The sequence below is a fragment of the Balaenoptera ricei genome, chromosome 8 (genome assembly GCF_028023285.1).
Source record: "Balaenoptera ricei isolate mBalRic1 chromosome 8, mBalRic1.hap2, whole genome shotgun sequence".
NCBI classification, from domain to species: domain Eukaryota; kingdom Metazoa; phylum Chordata; class Mammalia; order Artiodactyla; family Balaenopteridae; genus Balaenoptera; species Balaenoptera ricei.
Genome location: NC_082646.1, coordinates 28,849,299 through 28,866,372, shown reverse-complemented (window position 1 = coordinate 28,866,372; position 17,074 = coordinate 28,849,299). Strand labels below are relative to the sequence as shown.

The 17,074-nt window shown below is 36.2% G+C and overlaps 1 protein-coding gene and 1 pseudogene across 1 annotated transcript in view; both read left to right on the top strand.

The window, feature by feature from the left end:
• Positions 1–17,074, top strand: part of GUCY1A2 (guanylate cyclase 1 soluble subunit alpha 2) — a 402,881-nt gene that overhangs the window by 370,319 nt on the left and 15,488 nt on the right. The window lies entirely within an intron of this gene.
• Positions 12,977–14,021, top strand: LOC132369495 (HIG1 domain family member 1A, mitochondrial-like; annotated as a pseudogene).

Sequence of the window (17,074 nt, the reverse complement as noted above, 5' to 3'; positions counted from 1 at the left end):
AAATTAGTTACTAAGATATTTGAGCATAATCTAAAGCAAGAGGGAAATCCAATGCACATCCTCCATTTTCTTTCTCCACTAAAAATGGCACCAATGCAAGTGACTGGGTTGTCAATGTTTATTTTGCAATTAATAATGGATAAAGGATACTTTCTGAATATTTTTAGATGTTCACATTTTAGCTAAAAGGGCCAAGTAGAAAAGTAATTTTTAAACATTTGTTGGCTATGAAACCAATTTAAGTAAACTCTGATTTAAAAATCCAAACTAGAACATAGTTAAATGTAGTGTTATTAAGGTATTGGGAGATAGTACAGCATTTAAGGAAATCTTAAGTTTGGTGTGTTTATGAGTTTCCTGACATATTTTCAATGCATACTCATGTGTGTACTTTTCTGGAAAGATGTTTTTTCTAATACATTAGATTTCCAAAGTGACCCATAGTTTGGAAAATTTTTTAAATTGCTTCTGGCTGATTAAATAAATGAATGACCAAATAAAACATATCAGGAGACCCAAGTTCACATTAATGTTCTGACACTAATTAGTTTATGACCCTAGATAACTCACATGAGTAATCTTATCTTCTGTTTCCTCATGAATTAGAAAAAAACAATTAGGTCTGTATCATTTCCAAAAATTTTACACTAAATCCTGGAAAAGAAAAAAGACATTAGTGGAAAAGTAGTGAAATCTAAATAAAGTCTTTAGTTTAGTTAATAACATACTATTATTAATCTCTTAGTTATGACAAATGTACCAGGGTTATGTAGAATGTTAACATTAGGGGAAACTGAGTAAAGAGTATAGAGGAACTCGTACTATCTTTGCAACATTTCTGTAAATGAGAATGTAAGAACTACAAACAAAATTTCTATTAAATTAAGTTTTGTGTCTAAAAAAAAATTAAATTATTCTAAAATAAAATATTTATTTTAAAAAAGTATCATAGTTTTAACATCTAGTGAGGCTGAGAATTTATTTTCAACTTAGAAAATAGTGGATCTTATATGTTATTAGAGACCCATTGCATGTTTTTGAGCCTGTAAACCACATGATCAAAGGAAAATTTATTTGGAGGTAATGTTCCACATGGAGGGAATAAGGAAAACTAGAGGAAATATGAGTATTGAAAGGCAACATTATTGTTCTAAACTTGAGCTAGGACTGAGGTTGTAAGAATGGAAGGAAAGCAATATGAAAGTATAAAGGTATAAATATCTTTAAAGAAATAATTAACAGGGCTGACTAGGCAAAAATCACATAGCCATTATATGTATTGTGTGGTCAACACTGGGCCTTGGAAGTGGAAAGTCATGTTTACTGACTTTTAAAAATAATAATGCCTTATGAACTTATCTTTTTATTTCAAAATTCAAGATTTAGCATGTAATCAAACTTTTTCTAAATAAATCAATTTCTCTTTATCCCTTTTTCTCATTTATAAGCATTTTTCTTTAAAGGAATTGGAAAATTTTATATTTTATTATATTGGATTGTTACATTAAGTAAATAGGTATGTTTCAATTCCACTCAAAACAAAGAATTCTACCTCCAAAAAAATGATCATGATTTGTACTATGAGAACACATTTTAAAAGATAATAAAATAGGGCTTCCCTGATGGCGCAGTGGTTAAGAATCTGCCTGCCAATGCAGGGGACACGGGTTCGAGCCCTGCTCTGGGAAGATCCCACATGCCGCGGAGCAACTAGGCCCGTGAGCCACAACTACTGAGCCTGCGCGTCTGGAGCCTGTGCTCCACAACAAGAGAGGCCGTGATAGTGAGAGGCCCGTGCACTGCGATGAAGAGTGGCCCTCACTTGCCGCAACTAGAGAAAGCCCTCGCACAGAAATGAAGACCCAACACAGCCAAAAATAAATAAATTAATTAATTAATTAAAAAGAAAAGAAAAGGTAATAAAAGAGAATATGTTGGGAAAGTCATTTTTTTTTTAAAGATTTATTTTATTGATTGTTTTGATTGATTGATTGCTATGTTGGGTCTTTCGTTTCTGTGCTAGGGCTTTCCCTAGCTGCGGCAAGTGGGGGTCACTCTTCATCGTGGTGCGCGGGCCTCTCATTATCGCGGTCTCTCTTGTTGCGGAGCACAGGCTCCAGACGCGCAGGCTCAGCAGTTGTGGTTCACGGGCCCAGTTGCTCCACGGCATGTGGGATCCTCCCAGACCAGGGCTCGAACCCGTGTCCCCTGCATTAGCAGGCAGATTCTCAACCACTGCGCCACCAGAGAAGCCCGGGAAAGTCATTTTTAAACTAGAAAATTGCAATTGGTCTTAATTGGGACTTAGTCTTTTAGCAGTTAGTTCCTTTCACTGTTCTTTTGTGTGTAACACTTTGTGCACTCTGAGAAATCTCTGATCTAAATGCTATGCTCAAGAATTATTTTCATGGCTCTGATTAAACTGCAAAAATTCTCATACTTTAGTCACCCATTATTAAATCAAAATTGCTCTGTGATCAGCTTTTTTGATGTTGGCCAACACAACAGTGTTTTCTCCAGAGATCTTACTTGAGACGTTTTCAGAATTGCAAGTCTAAAACTAACATGTTTGAACATGTTGTTTCACATGACCCTCTATAATTGGAGTAGTATATAAATTGTCAACCACCATTAGATGTTTGAGTCAGAAATAATCTTTGGAATAAATTAGATCAAAATCTTTCCTTTTCCACAAGGAAATTGAGAACCAGAGAATTATTTTTTTCTGGAATTTTATTTTATTTTGTTTTTTCACATCTTTATTGGAGTATAATTGCTTTACAGTGTTGTGTTAGTTTCTGCTGTACAACAAAGTACAAGCTATATATATACATATAACACCATATCCCCTCCCTCTTGAGCCTCCCTCCCACCCTCCCTATCCCATCCATCTAAGTCATCACACAGCATCGAGTTGATCTTCTTGTGCTATGCAACAGCTTCCTATTAGCCATCCATTTTACATTTGGTAGTGTATATATGTCAGTACTACTCTCTCACTTCATCCCAGCTTCCCCTTCCTCCTCTGTGTCCTCAAGTCCGTTCTTTACATCTGGGTCTTTTTTCCTGCCCTGCCACTAGGTTCATCAGTACTGCTTTTTCAGATTCCATATATATGCATTAGCATATGGTATTTGTTTTTCTCTTTCTGACTTACTTCAGTCTGTATGACAGATTCTAGGTCCATCCACCTCATTACAAATAACTCAATTTCATTCCTTTTTATGGCTGAATAATATTCCATTGTATATATATGTCACATCTTTATCCATTCATCTGTTGATGGACATTAGGTTGCTTCCATGTCCTGGCTACTGTAAATAGTGCTAAAATGAACATTGTGGTACATGTCACTTTTTGAATTATAGTTTTCTCAGGATACATGCCAAGAAGTGGGTTTGCTGGATCATATGGTAGTTCTATTTTTAGTATTTTAAGGAACCGCCATACTGTTCTCCTTAGTGGTTGTATCAATTTACATTCCCACTAACAGTGCACGAGGGTTCCCTTTTCTTCACACCCTCTCCAGAATTTATTATTTCTAGACTTTTTGATGATGGCCATTCTGACTGGTGTAGATGATACCTCATTTTGGTTTTGATTTTCATTTCTCTAATGATTAGTGACGTTGAGCATCTTTTCATGTATTTGTTGGCTATCTGTATGTCTTCTTTGGAGAAATGTCTATTTAGGTCTTCTGCCCATTTTTGGATTGGATTTTTTTTTTTAATATTGAGCTACATGAGCTGCTTGTATATTTGGAGATTAATCCTTTGTCTGTTGCTTCACTGGCAAATATTTTCTCCCATTCTGAGAGTTGTCTTTTTGTCTTGTTTATGGTTTCCTTTGCTGTGCAAAAGCTTTTAAGTTTCATTAGGTCCCATTTGTTTTTGTTTTTATTTCAATTTCTCTAGGAGGTAGGTCAAAAAGGATCTTGCTGTGATTTATGTCATAGAGTGTTCTGCCTATGTTTTCCTCTAAGAGTTTTATAGTGTCTGGTCTTACATTTAGGTCTTTAATATATTTTGAGTTTATTTTTGTGTATGGTGTTAGGGAGTGTTCTAATTTCATTCTTTTACATGTAGCTGTCCAGTTTTCCCAGCACCACTTATTGAAGAGGCTGTCTTTTCTCCACTGTATATTCTTGCCTCTTTTATCAAAGATAAGGTGACCATATGTGCATGGGTTTATCTTGGGGATTTCCATCCTGTTCTATTGATCTGTATTTCTTTTTTTGTGCCAGTACCATACTGTCTTGATTACTGTAGCTTAGTAGTATAGTTTGAAGTCAGGGAGCCTGCTTCCTCCAGCTCCGTTTTTCTTTCTTAAGATTGCTTTTGCTATTCAGGGTCTTTTGTGTTTCCATACAAATTGTAAAAGTTCTTGTTCTAGTTCTGTGAAAAATGCCATTGGTAATTTGAGTGGGATTGTGTTGAACCTGTAGATTGCTTTGGGTAGTATAGTCATTTTCACAATATTGATTCTTCCAGTCCAGGAGTATGGTATATCTCTCCATCTGTTTATGTCATCTTTGATTTCTTTCATCAGTGTTTTATAGTTTTCTGAGTACAGGTCTTTTGCCTCCATAGGTCGGTTTATTCCTAGGTAGTTTACTCTTTTTCTTGCAGTGGTAAATGGGATTGTTTCCTTAATTTCTATTTCTGATCTTTCATTGTTAGAGTATAGGAATGCAAGAGATTTCTTTTTGTATCCCACATTAATTAATTTTGTATCCCACAACATCACCAAATTCATTGATTAGTTCTAGTAGTTTTCTGATAGCATCTTTAAGATTTCTATGTATAGTATCATGTCATTGTCAAACAGTGACAGTTTTCCTTCTTCGTTTCCAATTTGGAGCCCTTTTATTTCTTTTTCTTCTCTCAGTTCTGTGGCTAGGACTTCCAATACAATGTTCAATAATAGTGGGGAGAGTGGACATCCTTCTGTTGTTCCTGATCTTACAGGAGATGCTTTCAGATTTTCACCATGGATAATGATGTTTGCTGTGGATTTGTCAAATATGACTCCTGTTGAGGTAGGTTCCCTCTATGCCCACTTTCTGGAGAGTTTTTATCATAAATCAGTGTTGAATTTTGTCAGAAGCTTTTTCTGCATTTATCAAGATGATCATATGATTTTTATTCTTTAATTTGTTAATATGGTGTATCACATGGATTGTTTTGCATATATTGAAGAATCCTTGCATCTCTGGGATAAATTCCACTTGAACATGGTGTATGATCTTTTTAAATGCGCTGTTAGATTCTGCGTGCTAGTATTTTGTTGAGGATTTTTGTGTGTATGTTCATCAGTGATATTGGTCTATAATTTTCTTTTTTTGTGACATCTGTGTCTGAATTTGGTATCAGGGTAATGGTGGCTTCATAGAACGAGTTTGGGAGTGTTCCTCCCTGTGCAATTTCTTGGAAGAGTTTGAGAAGGATAGGTGTTAACTCTTCTCTAAATGTTTGATAGAATACACCTGTGAAGCCCTTTTGTCCTGGACTTTTGTTTGTTGGAAGATGTTTAATTACAGTTTCAATTTCATTACCTGTGATTGGTCTGTTTATATTTTCTAATTCTTCCTGGTTCAATCTTGGAAAGTTGTACCTTTCCAAGAATTTGTCCATTTCTTCCAGGTTGTCCATTTTATTGGCATATAATTGCGTGTAGTAGTCTCTTAATGATCTTTTGTATTTCTGCAGTGTCTGTTGTAACTTCTCCTTTTTCATTTCTAAATTTATTGATTTGAGTCCGCTCCCTTTTTTTCTTGATGAGTCTGGCTAAAGCCTTATCAATTTGGTTTATCCTCTTAAAAAACCAGCTTTTAGTTTCATTGATCTTTGCTATTGATTTCTTTGTTTCTATTTCATTTATTTCTGCTCTGATCTTTATGATTTCCTTCCATCAACTAAATTTGGGTTTTCTTTATTCTTCTTTTTCTATTTGCTTTAGGCGTAAGGTTAGATTGTTTATTTCAGATTTTTCTTGTTTCTTGAGATGAGCTTGAATTGCTATAAATTTCCCTCTTAGAACTGCTTTTGCTGTATCCCATAGGTTTTTTTTTTTCAGAGATTGTTTTATTCCTTGAAACAGTTCAAATAAACATTCCTATTGAGGAGACACTGATTTTCACCTCCAGAAATGAATTGAAATTCAGAGATGTTTGATTGGATTTTAAAAATAAATTTCTATATACCATGCATTATAAGCACAAATTCTTTTAAATTTTCAATATGATAATGTGTATTAACTTGGCATTATCCTGCCTCAAGTGCCACAGTTTCTGATTTGAAATTCTAAACTTCTAAGAACTTATTTGCTATCTGCATCTAATCTTACCTGAAGTGATGAGATTCTTTGTTTTTTGTGTTGGATTTTTCTTCGTTTGTTTTTATTTTTTACATCTTTTGAGAGTATAATTGCTTTACAATTCTGAGTTAGTTTCTGCTTTATAACAAATTAGAATCAGTTATACATATACATAAGTCCCCATATCTCTTCCCTCTTGCATCTCCCTCCCTCTCGCCCTCACTATCCTGCCCCTCCAGGTGGTCACAAAGCACCGAGCTGATCTCCCTGTGCTATTTGGCTGTTTCCCACTAGCTATCTATTCTACGTTTGGAAGTGTATATATGTACATGCCAATCTCTGACTTTGTCCCAGCTTACACTGCCCGCTCTGCATATCCTCAAGTCCATTCTCTAGTAGGTCTGCGTATTTCTTCCCGTTTTGTCCCTAGGTTCTTCATGATCTTTTTTTTTTTTTTTTTAGATTCTATATATATATATGTTAGCATATAGTATTTACTTTTCTGTTTCTGACTTACTTCACTCTGTGTAACAACTCTAGGTCCATCCACCTCACTACAAATAACTCAATTTCGATTCTTTTTATGGCTGAGTAATATTCCACTGTATATATGTGCCACATCTTCTTTACCATTCATCTGTTGATGGACACTTAGGTTGTTTCCGTGTCCTGACTATTGTAAATAGAGCTGCAATGAATATTTTGGTACATGACTCTTTATGAATTATGGCTTTCTCAGCATACATGCCCAGTAGTGGCATTGCTGGGTCGTATGGTAGTTCTATTTTCTGTTTTTAAAGGAACCTCCATACTGTTCTCCATAGTGGTTGTATCAATTTACATTCCCACCAACAGTGCAAGAGGGTTCTCTTTTCTCCACACCCTCTCCAGCATTTATTGTTTGTAGATTTTTTGATGATGGCCATTCTGACTGGTGTGAAGTGATACCTCGTTGTAGTTTTGATTTGCATTTCTCTAAAAATTAGCTCTCTTGAGCATCTTTTCATGTGCTTTTTGGCCATCTGTATGTCTTCTTTGGAGAAATGTCTATTTAGATCTTTTGCCCATTTTTGGATTGGGTTGTTTGTTTACTTGATATTGAGCTGCATGGGCTGCTTGTAAATTTTGGAGATTAATCCTTTGTCAGTTGCTTCATTTGCAAATATTTTCTCCCATTCTGAGGGTTGTCTTTTGGTCTTATGGTTTCCTTTGCTGTGCAAAAGCATTTAAGCTTCATTAGGTCCCATTTGTTTATTTTTGTTTTTATTTCAGTTTCTCTAGGAGGTGGCTCAAAAAGGATCTTGCTGAGATTTATGTCATAGAATGTTCTGCCTATGTTTTCCTTTAAGAGTTTTATAGTGTCTGGCCTTACATTTAGGTCTTTAATACATTTGGAGTTTATTTTTGTGTATAGTGTTAGGGAGTGTTCTAAATTCATTCTTTTTCATGTAGCTGTCCAGTTTTTCCAGCACCACTTATTGAAGAGGCTGTCTTTTCTCCACTGTATGTTCTTGCCTCTTTTATCAAAGATAAGGTAATCATATTTGTGTGGGTTTATCTCTGGGCATTCTATCCTGTTCCATTGATCTATATATCTGTTTTTGTGCCAGTACCATAATGTCTTGTTTACTGTAGCTTTGTAGTATAGTCAAAAGTCAGGGAGCCTGATTCCTCCAGCTCCATTTTTCTTTCTCAAGATTGCTTTGGCTATTCGGGGTCTTTTGTGTTTCCATAGAAATTGTGAAATTTTTTCTTCTAGTTCTGTGAAAAATGTCAATGGTAGTTTGATAGGGATTGCATTGAATCTGTAGATTGCTTTGGGTAGTAGAGTCATTTACACGATGTTGATTCTTCCAATCAAAGAATATGGTATATCTCTCCCTCTATTTGTATCATCTTTAATTTCTTTCATCACGTCTTTTAATGTTCTGCATACAGGTCTTTTGTCTCCTTACGTAGGTCTTTCCTAGATATTTTCTTCTTTTTGTTGCAGTGGTAAATGGGAGTGCTTTCTTAATTTCACTTTCAGATTTTTCATCTTTAGTGTATAGGAATGCAAGAGATCTCTGTGTATTAATTTTGTATCCTGTTACTTTACCAAATTCATTGATTAGCTCTAGTAGTTTTCTGGTGGCATCTTTAGGAATCTCTGTATAGTATCATGTCATCTGCAAACAGTGACAGCTTTACTTCATCTTTTCAGATTTGGATTCCTTTTATTTCTTTTTCTTCTCTGATTGTTGTGGCTAAAACTTCCAAAACTATGTTGAATAATAGTGGGAAGAGTGGACAACCTTGTCTTGTTCTTGATCTTAGTGGAAATGGTTTCATTTTTTCACCATTGAGGATGATGTTGGCTGTGGGTTTGTCATATATGGCCTTTATTATGTTGAAGAAAGTTCCCTCTATGCCTACTTTCTACAGGGTTTTTATCATAAATGGGTGTTGAATTCTGTTGAAAGCTTTCTCTGCATCTATTGAGATCATCATATGGTTTTTCTCCTTCCATTTGTTAATGTGTTGTATCATATTGATTGATTTGCATGTATTGAAGAATCCTTGCATTCCTGGGAAAAACCCCACTTGATTATGGTGTATGATCCTTTTAATGTGCTGTTGGATTCTGTTTGCTAGTATTTTGTTGAGGATTTTTGCATCTATGTTCATCAATGATATTGGCCTGTAGTTTTGTTTGTTTGTCACATCTTTGTCTGGTTTTGGTATCAGTGTGATGGTGGCCTCGTAGAATGAGCTTGGGAGTTTTCCTCCCTCTGCTATATTTTAGAAGAGTTTGAGAAGGATTGGTGTTAGCTCTTCTATAAATGTTTGATAGAAGTTGCCTGTGAAGCCATCTGGTCCTTGATTTTGTTTGTTGGAAGATTTTAATCACAGTTTCAATTTCAGTGCTTGTGATTGGTCTGTTCATATTTTCAATTTCTTCCTTTTTCAGGCTCGGAACATTGTGCATTTCTAAGAATCTGTCCATTTCTTCCAGGTTGTCCATTTAATTGGCATATAGTTGCTTGTAGTAATCTCCCATGATCCTTTGTATTTCTGCAGTGTCAGTTTTTACTTCTCCTTTTTCATTTCTAATTCTATTGATTTGAGTCTTCTCCCTTTTTTTCTTAATGAGTCTGGCTAATGGTTTATCAATTTTGTTTATCTTCTCAAAGAACCAGCTTTTAGTTTTATTGATCTTTGCTATCATTTCCTTCATTTCCTTTTCATTTATTTCTGATCTCATCTTTATGATTTCTTTCCTTCTGTTAACTTTTGGTTTTTTTTTTTTTTCTTCTTTCTATAATAGCTTAAGGTGTAAATTTAGGTTGTTTATCTGAGATGTTTCTTGTTTCTTAAGGTAGGAATGTATTGCTATAAACGTCCCTCTTAGAACTGCTTTTGCTGCATCTCATAGGTTTTGGGTCGTCGTGTTTTCACTGTCATTTTTTTCTAGGTATTTTTTGATTTCCTCTTTGATTTCTTCAGTGATCCCTTGGTTACTAAGTAGTGTATTGTTTAGCCTCCATGTGTTTGTATTTCTTACAGATTTTTTCCTGTAATTGATATCTAGTCTCATAGCATTGTGGTCGGAAAAGATACTTGATATGATTTCAATTTTCTTAAATTTACCAAGGCTTGATTTATGATCCAAGATATGATCTATCCTGGAGAATGTTCCATGAGCACTTGAGAAGAATGTGTATTCTGTTGTTTTTGGATGGAATGCCATATAAATATCAATTAGGCCCATCTTGTTTAAAGTATCATTTAAAGCTTGTGTTTCCTTATTTATTTTCATTTTGGATGAACTGTCCATTGGTGAAAGTGGGGTGTTAAAATCCCCTACTATGATTGTGTTACTGTGGATTTCCCCTTTTATGGCTCTTAGTATTTGCCTTACGTACTGAGGTGCTCCTATGTTGGGTGCATAAATATTTACAATTTTTACATCTTCTTCTTGGATTGATCCCCTGATCATTATGTAGTGTCCTCTTTTGTCTCTTGTAATAGTCTTTCTTTTAAAGTCTATGTTGTCTGGTAGGAGAATTGCTACTCCAGGTTTGTTTTGATTTCCCTTTGCATGGAATATCTTTTTCCATCCCCTCACTTTCAGTCTGTATGTGTCCCTAGGTCTGAAGTGGGTCTCCTGTAGACAGCATATATACAGTCTTGTTTTTGTATCCATTCAACCAGTCTATCTTTTGGTTGGAGCATTTAATCCATTTACATTTAAGGTAATTATCAATATCTATGTTCCTATTACCATTTTGTTAATTGTTTTGGGTTTGTTATTTTAGGTCTTTTCCTTCTCTTGTGTTTCCTGCCTAGAGAAGTTCCTTTAGCATTTGTTGTAAAACTGGTTTTGTGGTACTGAATTCTCTTAGCTTTTGCTTGTCTGTAAAGGTTTTAATTTCTCCATCAAATCTGAACGAGATCCTTGCTTGGTAGAGTAATCTTGGTTGTAGGTTTTTCCCTTTCATTACTTTAAATATGTCCTGCCACTGCCTTCTGGCTTGCAGCATTTCTGCTGAAAGATCAGCTGTTAACCTTATGGGGATTCCCTTTTATGTTATTTGTTGTTTTCCCTTGCTGCTTTTAATATTTTTTCTTTTTATTGAATTTTTGATAATTTGATTTTTACGTGTCTTGTCATGTTTCTCCTTGGATTTATCCTGTATGGGACTCTCTGTGCTTCCAGGACTTGATTAACTATTTCCTTTCCCATATTAGGGAGGTTTTCAACTATAATCTCTTCAAATATTTTCTCAGTCCCGTTTTTTTCTCTTTTTCTTCTGGGACCCCTATAATTCGAATGTTGGTGTGTTTAATGTTGTCCCAGAGGTCTCTGAGACTGTCCTCAATTCTTTTCATTCTTTTTTCTTCATTCTGCTCTGCAGTAATTATTTCCACTATTTTATGTTCCAGGTCGCTTATCTGTTCTTCTGCCTCAGTTATTCTGCTATTGATCCCTTCTAGAGAATTTTTAATTTCCTTTATTGTGTTCATTCACTGTTTGTTTGCTGCTTAGTTCTTCTGGTCCTTGTTAAACGTTTCTTGTATTTTCTCCATTCTATTTCCAAGATTTTAGATCATCTTTACTATCATTATTTTGAATTCTTTTTCAGGTAGACTGCCTATTTCCTCTTCATTTGTTAGGTCTGGTGGGTTTTTGCCTTGCTCCTTCATCTGCTGTGTGTTCCTCTGTCTTCTCATTTTGCTTAACTTACTGTGTTTGAGGTCTCCTTTTCACAGCCTGCAGTTTCTTAGTTCCCATTGTTTTTGATGTCTGTCCCCAGTGGCTAAGGTTCGTTCAGTGGGTTGTGTAGGCTTCCTGGTGGAGGGGACTAGTGCCTGTGTTCTGGTGGATGAGGCTGGATCTTGTCTTTCTGGTGGGCAGGTCCAAGTCTGGTGGTGTGTTTTGGGGTGTCTGTGGCCTTATTATGATTTTAGGTAGCCTCTCTGCTAATGGACGGGGTTGTGTTTCTGTCTTGCTTGTTGTTTGGCATAGGGTGTCCAGCACTGTATCTTGCTGGTCGTTGAGTGGAGCTGGGTCTTGGTGTTGAGATGGAAATCTCTGGGAGGTTTTCACTGTTTGATATTACGTGGAGCTGGGAGGTCTCTTGTGGACCAGTGTCCTGAACTTGGCTTTCCCACCTCAGAGGAACAGCCCTGACGTCTGGCTTGAGCACCAAGAGCCTGTAATCCACACAGCTCAGAATAAAAGGAGAAAAAAAATAAAGAAAGAAAGAAGATAAAAGAAAAGAAAAGAAAATAAAATAAAATAAAATAAATTTATTAAAATAAAAAATAATTATTTTAAAAAATTAAAATTAAAAAGAAAGAAAGATAGAAGAGAGCAACCAAACCAAAATAACAAATCCACCAATGATAACAAGTGCTAAAAACTGTACTAAAAATAAAAATTTAAAAAAAAGAGGACATGGGTTTCCCTGGTGGTGCAGTGGTTGAGAATCTGCCTGCCAATGCAGGGGACACGGGTTCGAGCCCTGGTCTGGGAAGATCCCACATGCCGCGGAGCAACTGGGCCCGTGAGCCACGATTACTCAGCCTGCGCGTCTGGAGCCTGTGCTCCGCAACGGGAAGGGCAGCGATAGTGAAAGGCCCGCGCACTGCAATGAAGAGTGGCCCCCGCTTGCCACAACTAGAGAAAGCCCTCGCACAGAAACGAAGACCCAACACAGCAAAAATAAATAAATAAATAAATTTTTTTAAAAAAAGAGGACAGACAGAACCCTAGGATAAATGGTAAAAGCAAAGCTATACAGACAAAATCACACACAGAAGTATACACATACACACTCACAAAAAGAGAAAAAGGGGAAAAAATATATATATCATTGCTCCCAAAGTCCACCTACTCAATTTGGGATAATTTGCTGTCTATTCAGGTATTCCACAGATGCAGGATACATCAAGTTGATTGTGTAGATTTAATTCACTGCTCCTCAGCCTGCTGGGAGAAATTTCCCTTTCTCTTCTTTGTTCGCACAGCTCCTGGAGTTCAGCTTTGGATTTGGCCCCGCCTCTGCTTGTAGGTTGCCTGAGGGCGTCTCTTCTTTGCTCAGACAGGATGGGGTTAAAGGAGCAGCTGATTTGCGGGCTCTGGCTCATTCAGGCCGGGGGGAGGGAGGGATACAGAATGCAGGACGAGCCTGTGGTGGCAGAGGCCAGTGTGACGTTGAACCAGCATGAGGCACACCATGTGTTCTCCCGGGGAAGTTGTCCCTGGATCACAGGACCCTGCAGTGGCAGGCTGCACAGGCTCCCAGGGGGGGTGGTGTGGATAGTTACCTGTGCTTGCACACAGGCTTCTTGGTGGCTGCAGCTGCAGCCTTAGTGTCTCATGCCCGTCTCTGGGGTCCGTGCTGATAGCCATGGCTCACGCCCATCTCTGGAGCTCCTTTAAGTGTCGCTCTTAATCCCCTCTCCTCGTTTACCAGGAAACAAAGAGGCAAAAAAAGTCTCTTTCCTCTTTGGCAGCTCCAGACTTTTTCTTGGACTCCCTCCCGGCTGGCTGTGGTGCACTAGCCCCTTCAGGCTGTGTTCACACAGCCAACCCCAGTCCTCTCCCTGCATCCCATAGGCTTAGGATCATCGTGTTTTCATTGTATTTTGTTTCTATGTATTTGTTTATTTCTTCTTTGATGTCTTCAGTGATCTCTTGGTTATTTAGCAGCACAGTGTTCAGTCTCCATGTATTTGTGGTTTTTACAGTTTTTTCCTGTAATTGATTTCTAATCTCATAGCATTGTGGTTGGAAAAGATGATTGATAAGATTTCAATTTTCTTAAATTTTCCAAGGCTTGATTTGTGATCCAAGATGTGATCTCTTCTGGAGAACAGAACCAGAGAATTTAAGTGACTTAAAGAAGTCCTGTAGTTCTCAAAAGAGTCTTCAATCACTGTCTACCTACACAGATGTTTCTCTTTCTTCATTTGATGAAGATCATGGATGTAAATTTATTTGAATAGCCAGAGGGGCACCATTTGTCCCCATTGGAATGGCAGGTTTTATAGCAATCATTGTGTATGAATTATATAAATTGAAGAGAAGGGAAAATACTAAAATGTCCATTCACCTGATTCACATGTGCCTGGCAACCCAAGGCTTTGTTGCAGGAGCAATGACTCCTGGTATGGACTATTCTATGTATCAGGAATTCTGGCCAAAAGCTAAACCTTAGAAGAGATGCTGTCTTGGTCTGGTTGATAGTGCTTGCTTTAGTCAGACATCTCATATTGAGGTTTTTTTTTTGTTTTTTTTTTTAAAGAAACTAAGAGAGAACTAAAGTATTTCATACAAAACGACAGTATGTAAACTAAATGTATGCACTAATGAGGTTATATATTTATGTTGAAAATAAATTGTTGAGTGGGTGAGACAATAACATGTTAATTTGAAACTGGTTTCTTTTTTTGCAGGTTTCATTTGCCTGGTCACGAAATTATTGGTGACTAGCTCATTAACTATGTCATTCAGAGGAGTCAAATTAGCACAAAAGAAACATGTCACTTTTACATGCACATGATAATAGTAAAATGTCCACCTTCTTAAGCTCTCCTCATGAAATTAGTTCTAAAGAAGAGAACAAGCCAATCGTAAAATACTCCTAGCTGTTACAAAATATCACAGGCTTTTGATGTTACATAGGAATCCTATTTGCTTTATGGTCTTCAGTTTTTAGGACTGGTTGGCTCTTGAAGAACCCTTTCAGAACAATGCATAGAATATAATATTATAATATAAGCCTCCCCACACTGACAAGTTGTGTGCGTTTAAACCAAACATGAAAAGCTGATAACAGAGCTGCTTAGAAGTAGTATTTATTTCAGGATCATACTTGTAAATATGAGAATAACTTAATTATGGATCCTAGTTTTGCTCTTTTGTTATTGAAGAATTTTATTTGCTGCTGCTATTTTAGAATAATTTTTAAATGTCATCTTCAAGCAGAAATATGTATTTTAAGTGCTAATGAAAAGGTAAATGGAAAACACTTTTTAAAGTGTGTATAGTATGTTTATTTTCTAAGAATTTTAAATGTTAAACTAAATAAATTATCTATAATGGAAGTGATTAATGATTTTTGAGCAAGCTGATTTGGTCAGACATTTTATACAAACTTTGGTATACTACAGAATACGTTATTGCATTTGTGAAGTTCTCTCATCTAACCTGAATTTATATTCTGTGGTGATAACATGGGGAATGTAATGTTACTAAAATGTGAACACTTTAAAAGAAAAAAATGGAAGAATGAGGAGGAGAAGGGTTAAACTCTTGAAGAAAAGAAAAAAGTTCACTTTTTATTTTCTAGCTCCTAAATATTTTCTTCAGGCTGATTTGCCTTCTTTGGGACTGAAGTCATTACAACTTTCTATGTTCTCCTTACAATGATCTAGGCTGATTCTACTTATGATTGGTTCAGGAATACATCAAATAGAGAACACAGAATTCTTTAAAATTGTTTCGTATCTAATATTTTAATAATGAAGTCAATGAAGTATTGTTCATTTTAAAAATGTGCATATTTTTTTTTCCTTCCACTCCACCTTTTGTCTTTTATACAGAAAGACTAGTGTGATATTGGACTTATTTTTTAAAAATAATTTTGATCAAAGGAATAAAAAATGTGAAGAAATTATTTAATTAATAAGAACTGATTACAGTTATCTTTTCTAATCTCTCATTTGCCACCTCTTTTTGAAATTTTGCCTGTAGACATGTAACTCTTCTTAGTGTTTTTAATTTTAACTCTCTTTGGTTTTTAGTCTGTTAAATGGAGGTTTTAGGCTATTAAAGCTGAAAATTGACAATGTCCACAGAAACCAATGTAGCAGAATTACCTTTAGCTATTCAGTATCCTAAAATTAAGAATTTTTTTTTATGTTTTTTTTTTAACATCTTTATTGAAGTATAATTGCCTTACAGTGGTGTGTTAGTTTCTGCTTTATAACAAAGTGAATCAGTTATACATATACAATATGTTCCCATATCTCTTCCCTCTTGCATCTCCCTCCCTCCCACCCTCCCCATCCCACCCCTCTAGGTGGTCACAAAGCACCGAGCTGATCTCCCTGTGCTATGCGGCTGCTTCCCACTAGCTATCTATTTTACATTTGGTAGTGTATATATGTCCATGACACTCTCTCACCCTGTCACATCTCACCCCACCCCCTCCCCATATCCTCAAGTCCATTCTCTAGTAGGTCTGTGTCTTTATTCCTGTCTTGCCACTAGGTTCTTCATGGCCTTTTTTTTTTTTTTCCTTAGATTCCATATATATGTGTTAGCATACTGTATTTGTTTTTCTCTTTCTGACTTACTTCACTCTGTATGACAGACTCTAACTCCATCCACCTCATTACAAATACCTCCATTTCATTTCTTTTTATGGCTGAGTAATATTCCATTGTATATATGTGCCACATCTTCTTTATCCATTCATCTGTCGATGGACATTTAGGTTGCTTCCATGTCCTGGCTATTGTAAATAGAGCTGCAATGAACATTTTGGTACATGACTCTTTTTGAACTATGGTTTTCTCAGGGTATATGCCCAGTAGTGGGATTGCTGGGTCATATGGTAGTTCTATAAAATTAAGAATTTAAGAAGCGTTTGTTTTGCCATCCAAATAAGAAACACATACCAGAATGTGCACTCCCTAGCAAGCACCAGGCACACAGACTGTGGAATTTATAGTAAGCATACTTTGCTATCAATACTTAACACAAGGTGGTTGCAAAAAGAAATGAGCCAGGGTGTCACAGAGAGCCTCTATGGCTCTCTGCCTTATACTTCTCAGGGACATATAGGGAAACTGTCCCTTTTTGAAAACTTGTCCATTAACTTGAATTTTAAAACCCACAAACATGATTCTATAAAATTGCTACAAAATCTGTAACTTAAAATGTTTGTAACCTTAAAATGCATACAGATTTGGTGAGCTCCTTCTGTTTATTTCATAGTAAGCCAGATTCTTATTTTCCTTATTTGGACAGGTGTGTTATTTCCAAAGAATGAATCATTGAATTTCAAGGGATTTTAGGCTGTCTGACTCAATAACTATAGTTTTATTGGGCCTATCTCCAAACTGTATCAGATTTTGGAGCAGTGAAGCATAAAGCAGAAATACGGAGCAGAACTTATTTTATTCCACTCAGATGGAAAGAAGAAGGTGAATAGGAAAAATTGAGAACTACAGAACACTTAGAAAACCACAAAGAATTTTTATC